This window comes from Ranitomeya variabilis, chromosome 6, assembly GCF_051348905.1.
Source record: "Ranitomeya variabilis isolate aRanVar5 chromosome 6, aRanVar5.hap1, whole genome shotgun sequence".
In the NCBI taxonomy this organism is placed as follows: Eukaryota; Metazoa; Chordata; class Amphibia; order Anura; family Dendrobatidae; genus Ranitomeya; species Ranitomeya variabilis.
Genome location: NC_135237.1, coordinates 316237716 through 316256374, shown reverse-complemented (window position 1 = coordinate 316256374; position 18659 = coordinate 316237716). Strand labels below are relative to the sequence as shown.

At 42.3% G+C, this 18659-nt stretch overlaps 1 protein-coding gene across 2 annotated transcripts in view; it reads right to left on the bottom strand.

Moving 5' to 3' along the window:
* The window catches only part of CDH20 (cadherin 20), an 818630-nt gene that overhangs the window by 300328 nt on the left and 499643 nt on the right, over window positions 1–18659 (bottom strand). Inside the window, exon 1 of one of the 2 annotated variants that reach the window (XM_077269731.1) lies at window positions 17119–17208. The exons of the other annotated variant lie outside the window; for it this stretch is intronic. The gene's annotated coding sequence lies outside the window, so the exon portion shown is untranslated. Of the gene's footprint in view, window positions 1–17118; window positions 17209–18659 lie in introns of those variants that run through there. 2 annotated transcript variants of the gene reach the window in all.

Below are 18659 nucleotides of genomic sequence, written 5' to 3'. Positions count from 1 at the left end.
TGACCACCAAGCTGCCTGCCCGTGTATCCATGTAACCGATGTAAAACAGCCATGAGCCTATTGTTTGTTATTTTAGGCCTTTGATAGCCTGTCTGCGGTCCCTACTTTAAATACTCCTCCACTGACCACCAAGCTGCCTGCCCGTGTATCCATGTAACCGCTGTAAAGCTGCCATGAGCCTATTGTTTGTTATTTTAGGCCTTTGATAGCCTGTCTGCGGTCCCTACTTTAAATACTCCTCCACTGACCACCAAGCTGCCTGCCCGTGTATCCATGTAACCGCTGTAAAGCTGCCATGAGCCTATTGTTTGTTATTTTAGGCCTTTGATAGCCTGTCTGCGGTCCCTACTTTAAATACTCCTCCACTCACCACCAAGCTGCCTGTGTATCCATGTAACCGCTGTAAAGCTGCCATGAGCCTATTGTTTGTTATTTTAGGCCTTTGATAGCCTGTCTGCGGTCCCTACTTTAAATACTCCTCCACTCACCACCAAGCTGCCCGTGTATCCATGTAACCGCTGTAAAACTGCCATGAGCCTATTGTTTGTTATTTTAGGCCTTTGATAGCCTGTCTGCGGTCCCTACTTTAAATACTCCTCCACTGACCACCAAGCTGCCTGTGTATCCATGTAACCGCTGTAAAGCTGCCATGAGCCTATTGTTTGTTATTTTAGGCCTTTGATAGCCTGTCTGCGGTCCCTACTTTAAATACTCCTCCACTGACCACCAAGCTGCCTGCCCGTGTATCCAAGTAACCGCTGTAAAACTGCCATGAGCCTATTGTTTGTTATTTTAGGCCTTTGATAGCCTGTCTGCGGTCCCTACTTTAAATACTCCTCCACTGACCACCAAGCTGCCTGTGTATCCATGTAACCGCTGTAAAACTGCCATGAGCCTATTGTTTGTTATTTTAGGCCTTTGATAGCCTGTCTGCGGTCCCTACTTTAAATACTCCTCCACTCACCACCAAGCTGCCCGTGTATCCATGTAACCGCTGTAAAACTGCCATGAGCCTATTGTTTGTTATTTTAGGCCTTTGATAGCCTGTCTGCGGTCCCTACTTTAAATACTCCTCCACTGACCACCAAGCTGCCTGCCCGTGTATCCATGTAACCGCTGTAAAACTGCCATAAGCCTATTGTTTGTTATTTTAGGCCTTTGATAGCCTGTCTGCGGTCCCTACTTTAAATACTCCTCCACTGACCACCAAGCTGCCTGCCCGTGTATCCATGTAACCGCTGTAAAGCTGCCATGAGCCTATTGTTTGTTATTTTAGGCCTTTGATAGCCTGTCTGCGGTCCCTACTTTAAATACTCCTCCACTCACCACCAAGCTGCCCGTGTATCCATGTAACCGCTGTAAAACTGCCATGAGCCTATTGTTTGTTATTTTAGGCCTTTGATAGCCTGTCTGCGGTCCCTACTTTAAATACTCCTCCACTCACCACCAAGCTGCCCGTGTATCCATGTAACCGCTGTAAAACTGCCATGAGCCTATTGTTTGTTATTTTAGGCCTTCGAAGCCTGTCTGCGGTCCCTCCTTCCACTAGGCCTCCACTGACCAGACCACTGCTGCCCGTGTACCCCTGGAACCAATTTTAAAGTGCCTACAGCCAGCCCATTTTATTGTGTTAGGCCTTCGAAGCCTGTCTGTGGTCCCTCCTTCCACTAGGCCTCCACTGACCAGACCACTGCTGCCCGTGTACCCCTGGAACCAATAATAAAGTGCCTACCGCCAGCCCATTTTATTATGTTAGGCCTTCGAAGCCTGTCTAAGGTCCCTCCTTCCACTAGGCCTCCACTCACCTGACCACTGCTGCCCGTGTACCCCTGGAACCAATAATAAAGTGCCTAGAGCCTATTTTTTTATTTAATTTAATATTAATAAAGCCAGGATGAACTACGATATACCACGCTATGAGCTACCCAGTTGACAATTCTTTTGCGAGAAAAGCCATCCCACCCCTCCACCTGCATGTTAAAGACCGCATTGTCCTTGCATTCTGTCAATTTGTCAGTCCAAAGGTATACCTGACAACAGACACATGGACCTGTAGGCCTGGCCACGGAAGGTTACGTGTCCTTTGTGGCTAAATGGGTTAATGTATTGGATGCATGGTCCACACAGGGGACAGCCTGCAAAGTCTGTCTGCAGTCCCTAATTCAAGTTGTCCTCAACTGAATAAAGCTGAGCTTCTACCTTCTGGCTCTGATTAACTGCTGTTTTTAAAAAAATTGGCTGTTCCGTCCTTCTAAAGGTGTCTGCCCCTGCCTGGTGTTGTCCTCAACTGAATAAAGCTGAGCTTCAACCTTCAGTTCCAAACATACAACAGAAAACTGGTACAATACAAAAAGTGGCCTCCAGCTACAAAAACTTTCTCCTACAAGTAGTTAACTGACAGTTTTTTTTCCAGTGAAAACACAGATATGGCATCCAACGAGTGTTGTCCTGTCTCGTCTTCTTTATATTATTGCCAAGAAGCTGCAACTGAATAAAGCTGAGCTTCAACCTTCAGTTCCAAATTACCATTTTTAAAAAAGCAATTGGCTGTTCCGGCCTACTAAAGGTGTCTGTCTGCCCCTGCCTGGTGTTGTCCTCAACTGAATAAAGCTGAGCTTCAACCTTCAGTTCCAAATTACCATTTTTAAAAAAGCAATTGGCTGTTCCGGCCTACTAAAGGTGTCTGTCTGCCCCTGCCTGGTGTTGTCCTCAACTGAATAAAGCTGAGCTTCTACCTTCTGTTCCAAATTACCATTTTTAAAAATGCAATTGGCTGTTCCGGCCTACTAAAGGTGAATGTCTGCCCCTGCCTGGTGTTGTCCTCAACTGAATAAAGCTGAGCTTCAACCTTCAGTTCCAAATTACCATTTTTAAAAATGCAATTGGCTGTTCCGGCCTACTAAAGGTGTCTGTCTGCCCCTGCCTGGTGTTGTCCTCAACTGAATAAAGCTGAGCTTCAACCTTCAGTTCCAAATTACCATTTTTAAAAATGCAATTGGCTGTTCCGGCCTACTAAAGGTGTCTGTCTGCCCCTGCCTGGTGTTGTCCTCAACTGAACAAAGCTGAGCTTCCACATTCTGGCTTTCGCCCTATACTATCAGATATTAAACTGCATTTGGCCTACTAGTGTGGTTATGCCCTTGAAACAGTGTCTGCTGCTCTTGGGTTTGCTACTCCACTGAACAAAGCAATGCCGCCTGTTTAGTCCTGTTACCAATTTTGAACTGCATTTAGCCTACTTTATTCTTTGGCCCTATATCTGTTTCCTCCTCATCCTGCCCATTGCCCAGCCACTGCTAGATGAGTCTGCTGGTACATTGACCTAGACCACTACATTCCCCTTATACTCTACACAGCCAGAATCTGACCCTGCTGAAAGTAAGGTTCCCCTTCCCGCATGTTATACCACCTTACACAGGGACAGAGAGGAAGGTGCAGATGAAAGTGCAGGTTCCTTCATCAGGTGGGGGGGCATACTCGTTGGCGACGTCACTGGCACAGGGCCCCTCAGAGTACGCAAAAGTGTCGCTGCTGGTGGGAGGCGCCCCCGCCATGCAAACACACATCGCTGTACTTTGAGGGGCCCTGTGCCAGTGCCAATGCGAACGAGTGGGCCCCCCCTGCTTGCTCAGGATCACAGCACTTGCAACGTTGAAATACTTACCTTTCCCTGCAACACCGCCGTGACGTAGTCCGCATTTCCTGGGCCCACGAAAAACTTGAGCCGGCCCTACTCCCCCCACAACTTTTGCCAAATGACCCCCAATTCCCTATGCCCAACTATTATTATAAAGTTAATTAAGATTGACAAGCTTCAGAAACAAGAATGGATGTTTTTGGCATTAAAATGGGCACTGTAGGTGTTTTCCTGGCCTCCACTCACTGCCGACTATGCTTCCCCATTGACTTGCATTGGGTTTCGTGTTTCGGTCGATCCCCGACTTTTAGCGATAATCGGCCGACTGCACTCGACTCGACTCTGGACAAAATCGGGTTTCACAAAACCCGACTCGATCTTAAAAAAATGAAAGTCGCTCAACTCTACAATTAACCATTTACAGAAGCTATGGTAGAATTTCTTTTTGTAAATCCCACTTAAAAGTAACAGTGAGCCTTGAAATTTATTTTCGGAAAGCACACACCATTTAAAGGAGCAAATTATTATTCAGGTCTGATCCAACATCCAAAATTCTGGGCAATTTTTTTTATTTATTTTTAAATAACATCACTTTTGTTTATGTACTGCGTAACTCATTCTCATTCACTTTAACAGGCTTTGTGAGTTTATGAGAAATACAAAACATCTTATGCTCATTAAATTATGCCAGCTCAAAAATGATTGCTTTTCAATTTATCCTGGCCAGCTATGATCTCTACGTCACAGTTGTTTTGATGCCACCAAAACTTGCTTTGGGGGACTACCACCATTGTAAAAGATGACAGTTTCGGTACCTATCCCCTCTCACAGACTTTGCCTCAATTTACAGTTGCTTGCAGGCTCCACTATTACAAGATGTAAAGGTTACAACAATAGATAACACTGCATTTTCAGAGGAAATAACATTGCCCAAGCAAGAAAGAAACACCAGTGACATGGACATGTGGCTGCATATCAGACTAGCTTGCAGTGGCATCCTATCTCCAGACAATACATGAGAAAGTGACTAACCATACTCCTTTCAAGCAGTCTGCACCAAATTTTAATTTTAAATAATTGGAAAACCTCTTCATTTTAAGACTGAACCAGAAATTCTAGGTGTAGAACCACAAAAACTTCTCTTATATATACCACTTTGAAAGAAAAAAAACACATTTTTGGAAAACTGTTTCCTCTTGTCCTTTCTTGCCCTTTCTTGGGGATTGGCTTCGTGAGTCACCAGTGGTGTAGTCAGTACACGTACAATGTACATATAAGATACCGTCTGACAAGATGTAAGAAGTATTTACTGAAAACTTTAAAGTATGTATTAAGTGTTGTCTTGGCGCATGCTACATTAGTATGAAAAATTATACATTAGTATAAAAAATAGGTTTATAAGTTATTTGGGGAGAAAATCTACACAATAACAGGAAGTACATTACCATAATGCTACTTTGAGAATATCACTTATCTTTTAGAAAAGATAATAAAAATCAAATAAAACTTGGTAAGAAAGTACAACTAAAAAGCAAATGAAAGCAAAATCAAAGAAACTTTTTTTTTCATAAAAAAAACATAATGACAGAAGCATGCCTTTTGTTAATGTGTAAATATATAAGAATGCATCCATCATTTTGGGATATATTTTTTATGTAAGATTGTGCATTAAAATAATATGGAAAAATGTACATATATGAAGCACAATTAAGCCGCGGTGGACTTACTGCCTGTGTAGCCACTTTAATTAATATGGGTACTGAGGGAAAAGGAGTAAATTCTGGATATGGCAAGTTTTAGATCAACAACCTTCATACCCTGCTCACACTCCCCATCAGTCGCAAGTTAATTGCACAGACACTAAAACATGGTATTATTCAATTAGAAATCATATCTGAATTTCTAGGCAGCTCTGTGATTTTTTAGTGATGCAATCATATCTTGGAATTGAGATATGTAGAAGAAGAATCTAGAAATGAAAAACAGAGCAGGGTTTATGGCCTGCTTTATCCACTGCCATCAGAGGTGTGATTCACATGTTTAACAATTAATTCACTACACAACAGGTAATGACAAACATATACACTGCTCAAAAAAAAAGGGAACACTAAAATCCCACATCCTAGATATCACTGAATGAAATATTCCAGTTGTAAATCTTTATTCATTACATAGTGGAATGTGTTAAGAACAATAAAACTTAAAAATGATCAACATAAATCACAACTAATATCCTACGGAGGTCTGCAGTTGGAATAACGCTTAAAATCAAAGTGGAAAATGAAGTTACAGGCTGATCCAACGTCAGGGGAAATGCCTCAAGACAAGGAAATGATGCTCAGTAGTGTGTGTGGCCTCCACGTGCCTGTATGATCTCCGTACAATGCCTGGGCATGCTCCTGATGAGGTGGCGGATGGTCTCCTGAGGGATCTCCTCCTAGACCTGGACAAAAATATCCACCAACTTCTGGACAGTCTGTGGTGCAACATGACGTTGGGGAATGGTGCGAGACATGATGTTCAAATCTGATTCAGGTCTGGGAAACGGGTGGGCCTGTCCATAGCTTCAATGCCTTCATCTTGCAGGAACTGCTGACACACTCCAGCCACAAGAGGTCTGGCATTGTCCTGCATTAGGAGGAGCCCAGAGCCAACTGCACCAGCATATAGTCTCACAAGGGGTCTGAGGATCTCATCTATGTACCTAATGGCAGTCAGGCTACCTCTGGGGAGCACATGGAGGGTTGTGCAGCCCTCCAAAGAAATGTCACCCCACACCATTACTGACCCACTGCCAAACCGGTCATGCTGAAGGATGTTGCAGGCAGCATATCACTCTCCACAGCGTCTCCAGACTCTGTCATGTCTGTCACATGTGCTCAGTGTGATCCTGCTTTCATATGTGAAGAGCACAGGGCGCCACTGGCAAATTTGCCAATCCTGGTGTTTGGTAGCAAATGCCAAGCATCCTGCACTGTGTTGGGCTGTGAGCACAACCCCCATCTGTGGAAGTCGGGCAATCAGACCATCCTCATGGAGTCGGTTTCTAACCATTTGGGCAGACACATGCATCACAGAAGTTTGATTTACTTGAAGTTATATTCTGCTGTTTAAGTGTTCCCTTTATTTTTTTGAGCAGTGTATTACCGCCACACATGCACAACATACATACAGATTCAAGATCAGTATCACATTGCAACAGAGTAGTAAAACCCTTGATAGGTTGCAACTAACAGCACAACTCTTGGTTGGGTACACACTTTTTTCAGTGCTGATTATCTCATACCACAATATGTTGAGTCAAGAGCAGATATGAAAGACATACATACAGTACGTATGTACAATAATTGCCAACTTTAAAGCATTGACTTCTGGGAGATTACTGGTTATTCCTGGCTCAAAGTGTTAACTTCTTTTTCAGGGAAGGCCCCTCTATGTCCTGATACTCACCCCCTGAACATGTCTGATGATGAAACATTCATGTGTCATGAATTGGGAACCTTCAAAAAGCCCAAAATTTGGCAACTGTTCTCAAAATTCATGTGGTCTCTTCTTTTTCTGGAAGTTTCCATTAATGTTTCCCATGGATTGTTGTCAAGTATGACGTTTACACTATATATCTACCTCATACAAAATACAGACACACATGCATATACACACATATATTTTTTGTATATTATTGCTATTTGAAGTAGTAAAAAGTAAATTAGATAGTTAAATCTTGTGCCAAAACCATTATTATTAGATATTGCTTATTTTACATGATACTATGCAAATGAACTCATGCCCATTTATTTTTACCAGACAGCTAAATATTATGTCTGATATCTATATTTATGCTTTTGAAATAATAAAATGTGAAATTGTTTTGCATAATAAAATGTAATAATTACTATCAGTTACATAAATAAATTCATAAGTAATACAAAGTACCATGGAGGTACTGTACATATACCTTGAAATTGAATTTTTTCACTGTGATAAGCTTACATTCCATAACTGAGGCGAGGTAGATAAAATATTATCTCCATATTTATCACAGTGACATATATAAATATCTGGACTATTACAGCTATAATTTACTGTATTTGGCTGCATATGTCTATAAGGAGAATAGGAACCTTCCCAATACATGAATGTTTATTCAGCATCTGAATTGACCTATTTGTTTCAAAATATATATCAGTTGACCTACATGCAAATGTGTTGCTGCAGTGCATCCATGATTTATAGACTTAATGGTATTGCACACCCATGGAAATAACTAATGATGTCATGTTGTCAGCTTTTCCTTTCACAATAATCCTGACAAAACAATCACACCATTGATAAATTTCCACCTCATTTCCAGAGGCATGCTTTTGTGCCGTGTATTAGGAGTCTGCTACAAAGAATATGTCCACAATTGCTTTACTGAGCCAGTGTTGACACACATACAGTATATTTATCTTATCTTAATATAATGCATTAAAGGGGGGCCAGTGAAAACAAGTTATCATCTACAGTGGCTTTCAAAAGTACTGACCATCCTTGGTTTTTTATCTAATTTGTTACATTACAACCTGTGTTTAAATATCTGTGTTATCCATTGTGTATGTAATGCATCAGCACTAAATAGTTTAAGGTGGTGAAGTGAAGTAAAAAAAATATAGGCATAAATTAAATTTATGGGATCAAATAACTAAAAATTGGCATGTGCATATGTATTCACCCTTTCTGCTATGAAACCCCTAAACAGTTCTGGTGCAAGCAATTACCTTCATAAGTAACATACTTAGTAAAAGAAAGTCCATTTATGTGCAATCTAAGTGTCACATGGTCTGTCAGTCTATACACACCTTTTCTAAAATGCCACAGAGGTTCCAACATCATTACCCCTTAACTCCGGCAATATGCCTTTTAACGTCGGCAGTTAAAGGTACTTATCCCTCAGTGCAGCTTTTTAATGGCGGTGGGAAATAAGGGTATAGTGCCTTCCAGCTTTGGAAAATCTCTGGGTTTTCAGCTACCATGGGTAGCTGAGACCTAGAGAACATGATCAGGGCTTATTTTTACTCTCCCCTGTCACGTGATCACTGTTTTTCACCGAATATCACAAAAAAAGTCAGCTTTAAAATTAATTTCTCTCTTCTCTCATATGATCTAACATATAAGAGAATAGATAAATGGGGTCCCTGGAGCCCACCTAATATCTCCACCATCCCCCGCTCCCTTCTGCTCCATCCTACAGCACTCTGCATTATCTTGCTGGGAAAAAAATGTCGATTGCATGCACAGTGCGCCCATCGAGATCTGCTGGCCGGTACCCAGCAACAATAGAGAATTTTTCATATTGGTTCCTTTTGATCACAGTGATCAAAATAAAAAAAAACAGGTACCCCTTTGTCACACCCTTAGTTAAATAAAAAATATAAAATAAAAAATGTTTAATTTTTTTCCATTCTTTGCAGCTAGAGTTGGGGTTGGCATTAGGGTTGTTTTAGGGTCATGGTTATGGTTGTGGTTAGGGTTGTGTTAGGGTTGGAGTTAGAATTGGGGTTTTTTCAAAAGTAAAAAAAAAAGATGACAATATGATGGCTACTGTTGAGCTCAAGTGCTCACTACTCGAGTTTGCATTGTGTGCTTGGGTATGCATGGAGTATCGTGGATCCTTGAATTTTTTTGGCAGGTGTCTGACAGCTGCAAAACATGCAAGGCAGGGACTCAAGCAAGTCACTCGTGCACCCATGATATTTGATGCATACCCGAGCACCTGATGCAAACTGGAGTAGCAAACAATTGCGCTCAACATTAATGATAACATATTCAATATGACATGGGTTTTTTTCAAAAGTAGAAAGAAAAATGATGCCGATATGATGGCTACTGTTGATCGCAAGTGCTCACTACTCAAGTCTGCATTGTGTGCTCGGGTATGCATGGAGTATCTCCGATCCTCGCATTTTTCGGGGTGTGTGACAGCCGCAAAACATGCAGGGCAGGGACTTGAACAAGTCACTTGATCACCCATGATATCTGATGCATAGTGGAGCATCCGATGCAAACTTGAGTAGCAAGCACTTGGAAATAAACCCTAATGATAACATATTTAATGTGACATGTTTTTTTTTCCAAAGTTAGAAAAAAAATGATGACGATATGACGGCTACTGTTGAGCATAAGTGCTCACTACTTGAGATTGCATTGTGTGCTCAGGTATGCATGAAGTATCTTGGATCCTCGCACTTTTGGGGGGGTGTCTGACAGCTGCAAAACATGCAGGACAGGGACTGGCGCAAGTCCCTCAAGCACCCATGATATTTGATGAATACCCGAGCATCTGATGCAAACTGGAGTAGCGAGCACTTGCGCTCAACACTAATGATAACATATTCAATATGACAGCCTAATGCTATCAAATTCTGTACAGACAATGCACACGGCACTCAAGGATCCTGTGTGGTGCACAAGTCAGGTTTCCAGCCTGTCAACAAGATAATAGCAATCACTTGGCACTCAGAAATTTTTGTTGCAAGAAAAAATGAACATTCCGCTTATTTGTGCATCCAGTTCAAAGATTTAAACGTTTTCGGTCTAATCACAAGACCTTCATCAGAAATATCTTTAACAAAACTGGAAGTAATACACCGGCCCCGGGAGCACCTGACAGAGCGCCACGGACCTGGCTATCCAAGCGCTACCCCTAGTGGTGGGTTCTCGCCTCTCCTCTGTACCTTTCCTCCGGGAATTTCTCCAGGATCCCTGAGACGCTCCAGGTGTCACCTTGGTCCCGGGTTGCCTAAGCTCAGGCCTTTGTGGCCTTTACAACCCCTTTTGTGTATTACTTCCAGTTTTGTTAAAGATATTTCTGATGAAGGTCTTGTGATTGGACCGAAAACATTTAAATCTTTGAACTGGATGCACAAATAAACGGAATGTTCATTTTTTCTTGCAACAAACATTTCTGAGTGCCAAGTGATTGCTATTATTATGCTATCAAATTCTGTGTCGTACCTGTGGGTTCAAAATGCACTCTATACCCCTGGAAAATATTCTTGAGCGGTGAGGTTTCCAAAATGGGGTCAATTGTGGGGGATTTCCACTGTTTAGGCACATCAAGGGTTCTCCAAACGAGACATGGCATGCGATCTCGATTCCAGACAATTTTGCATTCAAAAACTCAAACGGTGCTCCTTCCAAAACGAGTCCTGCCTTATGCCCAAACAGCGAATTTCCCCCCCACACAGGGTATCGGCATACTCAAGAGAAATTGTACAAAAAAATTGTGGTTCATTTTCTCTTTTCACCCTTCTGAAAATAAAAAGTTTGGGTCTAAAGTTTATTTTTGGGGAAAAAAGTTGCCTATTTTTCCACATTGCTTCAGTTCTCGTGAAGAAACTGAAGAGTTAATAAACTCTCTGAATGTTGTTTTGAAGCCATTCAGGGATGCAGTTTTTAGAACGGTGTCACTTTGGGGTATTTTCTGTCATATAGGCCCCTCAAAGTCACTTAAAATTGGATAAGTGATGTGGTCCCTAAATAAATGGTTTTGTAAAGGTTGTTGGAAAAATGAGAAATCACTTTCCAACAAAAAAAATTATATTCCAAAATTGTGCTGTTGTAAAGTAGATATGTGGGAAATGTTATGTATTAACTACTGATGAGCGAATATACTCATTACTCGAGATTTCCCGAGCACGCTCGGGTGTCCTCCAAGTATTTTTTAGTGCTCGGAAATTTAGTTTTTATTGCTGCAGCTGAATGATTTACACCTGTTAGCCAGCATAAGTACATGTGGGGATTCCCTAGCAACCAGGCAACCCCCACATGTACTTATGCTAGCTAACAGATGTAAATCATTCAGCTGCGGCAATAAAAACTAAATTTCCGAGCACTAAAAAATACTCGGAGGACACCCGAGCATGCTCAGGAAATCTCAAGTAACGAGTATATTCGCTCATCACTAGTATTAACCTTTTTGTGTAACATAACTCTCTGATTTAAGGGCACAAAAATAAAAAGTTTGAAAATGGCTAAAATTTTAATTTTTTTGCTAAATTTCTTTTTTTTCATAAATAAATGCAAGTCATATTGCAGAAAGTTTTTCACTATCTTGAAGTACAATATGTCATGAAAAAAAACAGTCTCAGCATCAGTGGAATACGTTGAAGCATTCCAGAGTTTTTACCACATAGTGACTACTGGTCAGAATTGTAAAATTTGGTTTGGCCATGAAGGTCAAAATTTGCTCGGTCACTAAGGGATTAAGCAAGAGGCATCACTAACCAAACAACACCATAAAGACCAAGTTGATCTCCAAACAAGTCAGGGACAAAGTTGTTGATGAGTACAGGCAGGGATGGGTTTTAAAAATATATCCCATTCTCTGATGATACCCAAGGTGCACAATCAAATACATTATTATCAAATGTAACGAAAATGGTACAACAACAAACTTGCCATGAGAGGGTCGCCCACCAAAATTCTAAGCCCGGGCAAGGAGGGCATTAATCAGAGATGCACCACAGAGACCAATGGTAACCTTGAAGGAGCTGCAGAGTTCCCAAGCAGAGACTGATGTATCTGTCCATACATCTGGCCACCAATGTAAACGCTATGTCTGGAGCCAAACCAACAAAGCACATGGAAAATGGTTCTAGTCTAGGTGAAGATGGATGGTGGAAAATATAGTGATTTTCTTGAGCAAAACCTGCCTTGGTCTGTCAATGATTTTAGACTTGGAAGGAGGAAGGTTCACCTTCCAGCAAGACAGTGAACCAAAGCTAAAGCAACACATGCGTGGTTTAAGGAGAAAAGTGTAAATGTTTTAAAGTGGCCTAGTCAAAGCCCAGACCTTAATCCACTTGAGAATCTGTGCTCAGACTTGAAAGAGCTTGAAATTTGCCTTGAGGAAAGGGCAAAAATCCCAGTAGCTAGATGTGGAAAACCTCCTATAGACTTATTCAAAGCAACTTTCAGCTGTATTTGTGGCAAAAGGAGGCTCTAGAAAGTACTGACTTTAGGGGGTGAATAGTTATGCACAGTGAAGTTTTCAGTTAGTTTGTTCTATTTGTTGCTTGCTTCACAATAAGAAGAAACTCAAATGTTCACAGTTGTAAGCATGTTCTTTACATGAACTGATTCAAACCCTCAAAAAACAGTGAAATTCCATGTTGGGAGGTAGCAAAAAAAATGCCAAGGGAGGGTGAATACTTTCTCAAGCCACTGTATATGCAAGATAGTTGATAACTTGTTGATCAGTGGTGATTCATCTCTGGGGACCTGCATTGATTTGCAGAACAGGGAAGTTTTATTCCTATTGGAGTTGCAGTGCTCATGCTCAACAACATCTTCATTTGTTCCCTAAGGAACTATTGAGTGCTGTGCTTGGCATTTTCTGGCAGCCCTACAGAGAATGAATGGACCACTGTTTATATCATCCAGACAATTATTATTTTGTGCATCTAGAGCAGTGTTTCCCAAATCAGTCCTTACGGCCCCCAACACATCATGTTTTCAGGATTTCCTTAGTATTGCACGGATGAGAGAACCCGTGGCAGTCTCTGATGCCTTAATAATAATTACATCACCTGTGCAATACAAAGGAAATCCTGAAAACATTACGTGTGGGAGTTTCAAGAGCTGGAGTTTGGGAAACACTGATCTAGAGGATCAAAGGCTTTTGTTAATCCATTAATAACATAGAAAAACTCCAAAATATATACAGTGGGGAAAAAACTATTTGATACACTGCTGATTTTGCAAGTTTTCCCACATACAAAGAATGGAGAGGTCTGTAATTTTTATCGTAGGTTCACTTGAAGTGTGAGGGACAGAATTTTAAAATAAAAACCAGAAAATCACATTGTATGATTTTTAAATATTTAAATTGCATTTTATTGCATGAAATAAATATTTCATTACCTACCGACCAGCAAGAACTCTGTCTCTCTTAGACCTGTTAGTTTTTCTTTAAGAAGCCCTCCTACTCTGCACTCATTATTATCTGTGGACACCTGTCCACACACTCAATCAATCACACTCCAACCTCTCCACCATGGCCAAGACCAAAGAGCTGTCTAAGGACATCAGGGACAAACTTATAGACATGCACAAGGCTGGGATGGGCTACAGGACAATAAGCAAGCATCTTGGTGAAAAAGCAACAACTGTTAGTGCAATTAGGATAAAATGGAAGAAACACAGGATGACTGTCAATCTTCCTTGGTCTGGGGCTCTATGCGAGATCTCGCCTACTAGGGTAAAGATGATTTTGAGAAAGGTTGGGAATCAGCTCAGAACTACATGGGAGGACCTGGTCAATGACCTGAAGAGAGCTGGGACCACAGTCTCAAACATTACTATTAATAACACACTACACCGTCATGGATTAAAATCCTCCAGGGCACGCACGGTCTCCTGCTCACGCCAGCCTATGTCCTAGTCTGTTTGAAGTTCACCAATGACATCAGGATGATCCTCAGGAGGTATGTGAGAAGATCATGTGGTCAGATGAGACCAAAATAGAACTTTTTGGCATCAACTACACTCGTGTTTGGAGGAAGAAGAAGGATAAGTATAACCATGTGAACACTGTCCCAACTGTGAAGCATGGTGGGGTAAACATCATACTATGGGGCCCTTTTTTTCTGCAAAGGGGACGGGAGGACTGCACCATATCGAAGGGATGATGGATGGGGTCATGTATCTCGAGATTTTGGACAACCACCTCCTTCACTCAGTAAGAGCATTGAAGATGGGCCATGGCTGGGTCTCCAAGCATGACAATGAATCAAAACACACAGCTAAGGAAACTAGGGAGTGTCTCTGTAAGAAGTATTTCAAGGTCCTAGAGTGGCCAAGCCAGTCTCCATAACTGAATCCAATAGAAAATCTTTAGAGGGAGCTGAAATGTTGCCCAGTGACAGCCCCGAAACCTTAAAGATCAAGAGAATATCTGTATGGAGGAGTGGTCCAAAATCTAAGTCCTCCCTTGGCGGCTTGAAAATGAATGGTGTGGTCAGGCATCCATTGTGTAATGGGCACATAAGTGCCATGTCAGGCATAAAAGTTACATTTTCTACAGATTTGTTCAGTGTCACAGGATCCTACTCCGGTACCACACAATCAACAGAGCAAGAGAATAGTGAACAATTCCAGAACCTTTATTTAGGCAAAACACAAAAGGTTCATATAATCCACCACACTGAGGATACAATAGTCCAAAACACGAATGCAGTTCAGTAACAGGATAAAAGTCCAACAATCCAGCAGAGAGGATAGCATAGTCCATATACTCTTCTTTCTCTCTGCTATCCTCTTCACATCATTCCACACCAGACTGACTGTGTCTCACCTCCCTGATATTTACAAGTCTCCCTCCTCATTCACAGGTCAGGAGGGGGGAAGTCTCAGGGGCTCATTGTTTCAACAAGCTAGGTCAACATGTCATTAGCATATTAGCAAACAACATTATTCACTGACCCTGTGGAGAGATAACAATACAGAACTGTGGGGAGAATATCAGATGGCAAATAACAACTCATCCTACAAACACCATGAAAATAAGTAAAATAGAAATATACACAAAAATGATACCCACATAGCATATCACACCATCACAACCTCTCCCCCCTCATAATAAGTGAGCACGCCATTAGGTCTACACAGACCTCTGGCCTGCTCACTTTAGTCCACTTTGCTCCACTGTTTATAGTTCCTTGTACAGTGGCAGGGGTTGCAATAATCATGAGCACTTGTCCATAAATTCCCGGATCCTGGCTTTATGGTTATACCCGGCTTTTTGACTGGACTGGGCCGTTCGCTGATGTTCATTAGCCAAGGCAGCTAGCTGGGCGAGACAGTCTCTGAACTGTAGAACGTAGGGAATGATGGGCATTCTGGTATCTGCGATATCTCCCTCCAATTGTTCTTTCAGAAAAGTGAAAGGCCCACGGACCTTCTGCTCCCACAAAATGACTTTGTAACTCCCCAATGTCATTTCCAAGGAGGATATCTGCAGGAAGTCCTCCCATAACACCAATCCAACACAGTTTTTCCCCCAAACCATAATCCAAACGTACCAAAGCTCGCTGTACATATTTGCGGACACCCCCCACCAGGACAATGGGAATTCCCGGACCCTGGTGAATTGCCTCGGGTCGAACCACACGGGGGTCAGCGATAGTCAGGAATGCCCCTGTGTCTCTAAATCCTGACACTTTGTATCCATCAATTAAGACATCCTGCAGGTGGAAATGCCGTTGCTCTGTATTTCTGATGGACAAAGGCCGGAGTCCGTACACTCCAGCAGGGGTATCTATGGTGCCGTGGTCGGTGGTCCACTCTGGTGGGGGTGATGGTAGCTCTTCCTCAGGCGGGATGGAGTGCACAAGATGCACTGGACGAGGTGGGGCTGCATGGGGCTTCCTCCGAATCCTTGAGAGACAGCCAGACTGCAAATGTCCAGGTTGCCCACACCCGTAACATCTCATCTCTGTGATACCCCCAGGTCATGGTCGGAACTGTTGGGGCCAAGGATTGTGAGCTGTGATTGTCATCGGCCTGCAGCTGGGTGGAAGGGCAGATATAATCGGAGGGGGGCGGGGGGCTGGAGAAGGCCGTGGTTCATTGTCCAGAAGCCTCCTCCATTGCAGTCGGATAGTAAGGGCTTCATCGGCTAGGGCTGCAGCTCTATCCACGGTGCACAGCGTGCGCTCCCGGACCCATTCCCGTACCTCTGCAGGGCAATTGGCAAGAAATTGTTCTATAAGGAACGCCTGTATAACATCTTCCACAGTAAAGGCATTTTCTGCTTCCAGCCATCTCTGACATGCCTGGGTCATCTTATGTGCATACATCCTAAATGATCCCCCCGTAGTGCATGGGAGGTCTCGGAAGTAGGCGATATATGAGTCTGGGGTGATAGCATGGTAATCCAGGATAGTCTGCTTTACAATGTTATAATCCCGATTCCCTGTGAGTCAATGGTTCAGTAAGCCTCCGCCAGGCTACCGTTCAGGAGTCCCACTAACAAACGCATCCAGCTAGAGTGGGGCACCTCCATCACAGCACACTGCTGCTCAAAGTCCTTGAAGAACCCCTCCACATCTCCGGAAGCCTCATCAAATGGCTTTAACTCTGTCCGGGTGATCCGTACAGGCTCCCGGATTCTTGGGTTTACATTCCACATTACTTTACTCCCTCTTTCAAGATCCATTGCTTCTTGTCTCCGCTGTGCCCGGCGGCAGCCTCCTCATTGTCCTCCTGAGAGACGCCTGTGCCCAGAACAGCCATATCTTCTTCGTACCACACCACCCACTGGCTTTTTGGGGTGGGGGTCCTCAACTCCAGTGCTCGTCCTTCAGACATATGTGGGGAGGTGGTTGGGCTGGCACCCACCAGTAGGTCAATTAAGGCCTCTTTAGTCAGTCCCTGGTAGTTCAGGACCAAGTCTCTGGCTCTCTCCTGTAAACTGGATACAGTCCAATTTCTGTACTCACTCTGTGGGTGGTTCTCCATTAGGTTACGCTCTGTTGATCCCGCTGCAAGAATACTTTTTGCATAACATTCAAGTCTTCAGTGTGCGGCTGTTTTTCTGTAAATTGATAAAAATACTATAAAAGGTACCGTTTCTAACAAACTGTATTTCAATAATGTAATTGCCTCTTAGAGAATTGCAAGCCACGAAGTTGCTGTGGTTTACATCTCATGCACAATAGATAAGTGAAAGAGGATAGAAATTCTTGGCACTAGTTTTTGGCAATTTTCCTAATGGTGATATTTAAGGTGAAGACTGTAAACCCAAGTGTCAAACATTATCAATCATAACATACTGTATTGCCAACTTACATATTCAGGTTAGTATTTTAATGCTATTTTTCTTCTGTTAGAGTACAGTTAGCAGTCTTGAGTAATAATATCAACCCCTGATCTTATGCCTTATTAGGTATATGGATGCTATGGAGTTGGAACCTCCACTTTTAACTACCCTCTATAAGTCATTCAAGAGCCCCAAGCACGTACTAACTCGTACTCTGGTAATTCCTGTGTAACATAGATTTGTGTGAGTTTTGAGTACTAGATGACTGACTTGTTGCAACTTTTCTCAAAAACATCAGTTATTTCTTTTTAAAAAGTGTGCCCTATAATAGGTACAAATAGTACTCATGCAGGAAAAGTTAACATCAATGTGGATTAGCAGGGGATTTCAAACGTGCAGTAAAACATTCATTTTTTTATTTTTTTTATTTTTTCTAATACACTTTATCTATCAATTTCTTATCTAATTCAAATTCTCTGTTTGCTACAATAGAATGGAAATTGTTAATTTAATCTTGTATGGTGTGTTAGTTATCAGAAATTTTTCCTGCAAAATTTCCATGTTAAGGCATTACATAGTCATGACAGTTTTCCTATAATTACATTTTATGAATAACTAGCTGAAGAGCCCAGCGTTGTCCGGGCATAGTAACTAACTGTGGTTAGTTATAACAAATCATGATTATCCTTCATCCCATAGTCCCGTGCCCATATATCCATCATACATATCCTCCATCCCATAATCCCATGCCCATTTACCCATCATACACATCCTCCATCCCATAGTCCTGTGCCCATATACCCATCATGCACATCCACCATTCCATAGTCCTATGCCCATATACCCATCATACACATCCTCCATCCCATAGTCCTGTGCCCATATACCCATCATACATATCCTCCATCCCATAGTCCGATGCCCATATACCCATCACACATCCTCCATCCCATAGTCCTATGGCCATATACCCATTATACATATCCTCCATCCCATAGTCCTGTGCCCATACACCCATCATAAACATTCTCCATTCCATAGTCCCATGCCTATTATACCCATCCTCCATCCCACAGTCCCATGCCCATATACCCATCATACATATCCTCCATCCCATAGTCTTGTGCCCATATACACATCACACATCCTCTATCCCATAGTCCCGTGCCCATATACCCATCATACATATCCTCCATCCCATAGTCCCGTGCCCATATATCC